Below are 1,898 nucleotides of genomic sequence, written 5' to 3' on the forward strand. Positions count from 1 at the left end.
TTTTTGACTGAGCTTGGCTCTGGGCTTCCTTTACAAGAACAAGGTGTCAGTTTTTCTTTGTGACCCTTGATCACTCCCGGAGATGACAAGAAATCTGTGACAGCAGAGCAGGGTTGCAGCAGCAAGTTCTGCAAAAGTAACTGTTCATTGCTGACCCATGCCAGAACAGCCACAGTGTAGGGTGTGTGCTCTAGGAGTGTCCTACCACACCATCTCTGCAGTGAGCCCTCTGCAGAGGCACTCCAGCAGATGTTCTTAACTCTGTGTTTAGGTTGGAGAAAGCAGAGAATTTGTGGGAGGAAATGAGGGAGGTGAAGAAGCTGAGGAAAAAAGAAGAGGTTACCTGAATAAGCTAGGAAGATGATGCAAAGGGAGAAATGCAAAGCTACTGTGTCCCAGCTGGGAAGGACAGAAGGAAGACAGGAAGGGACTCTTCATTAGGGACTGTAGTGACAGGACAAGGCGTAACGGGTTAAAATTTAAACAGGGGAAGTTTAGATTGGATATAAGGAGGAAGTTCTTTCCTGTTATGGTGGTGAGGCACTGGAATACGTTGCCCAGGGAGGTTGTGAATGCTCCATTCCTGGCAGTGTTCAAGGCCAGGTTGAACAAAGCCTTGGGTGAGATGGTTCAGTGTGGGGTGTCCCTGCCCATGGCAGGGGGTTGGAACTAGATGATCTTAAGGTCCTTTCCAACCCTAACTATTCTATGATTCTAAGACTGCAGTTCCTGGCTGAGCAAATGCTGAATGCCAGCCTTAGGGTCTGCTGACAGATCCTAATGGATTCTGGGCTGCTCTAAGTATTATCATATAATTCAGTCCCCTCATTGTGGGGTGACATTGCATGGTGGTGTACACTGTTCCTTTTTTTTTAAACGCTGGGCTGTTGTGATGATAAGAAACAGTAAGGGAGGTGGCTCTTCTTAAGATTGTTTTGGGTTAGGGTTTTTTTGGTTGGTTGGTTTGATGGTTTTGAGTACTTTGTGCAGGCTTAAAGTACCATCCATAGTCAAGTAACAGCAGAGCTGACTTGCTACTGCTTTGCAGATTGTAAGATGATGGAGTTGTAGATGTAAAAGAAAACTTGAATCCTTATGTTAAGATAACAATCTCGTTAGTTTCAGGATATGGTTAAAAACTATAAAAAAAAAAAAAAAAGGAAGTGCAAACCAGCACAATCCTGGATTTGTATTCACATCATTCCAGCCAAACACAGGGGTTTTAGTTGGTTTTTTCCTTGTATGACCTATTAATTCTTATCTTTAAATTAATTCACCTTAGGTTTACTCCCCCCCTACCCCCTAAAGTAGAAGCTGTCAGTAAGGGAGTGAGGATCAGTTTTCAGAAAGAAGCTGAGCAGATGCATGTTAATTTTTCTTTTCTTTTTTTTTTTTTTTTTTTGTAGGGGAGAGTGTCCCCTTGTGAGAGTTATACCTGATATTTTTGTTCTCCTAACTTGTAAGCTGGAGATATGGAATACAGCCACTAAAAGGCTATGTATTGTATACAGGCCGGTTTTTTAGAGGATGCTGGATTTCATTATATAGTTTCCTTACTGGTAATGAGATTAAATCTTGCATGGAATTTGCTTGAAGATCATCTGTGTTCCTAAAGCAGGGGTGTCAGAGGCTTGCTTGGGGACATTGCATCACAGAAAATAACAGTTATTCTGAGAAGCTCTTCATTCCCCCCATTATTTATAGTAACTGTAAGCATAACGTGCTGAACTTCTTATTTAATTGTGAAATAAGGAGTACTGTATTGCTTGGTTAGTAACCCTTTGCAAACGCAAATGTTGTTTACATCTGAAGAGTCACAGTTCTTTAAATAAGGATTATCATCAAACGTTCAAAGGGTAACTGATGCTCTAAGAGGCTTATGCAGAAATGTAAGACTG

This window comes from Lathamus discolor, chromosome 3 (genome assembly GCF_037157495.1).
Source record: "Lathamus discolor isolate bLatDis1 chromosome 3, bLatDis1.hap1, whole genome shotgun sequence".
NCBI lineage: Eukaryota > Metazoa > Chordata > Aves > Psittaciformes > Psittacidae > Lathamus > Lathamus discolor.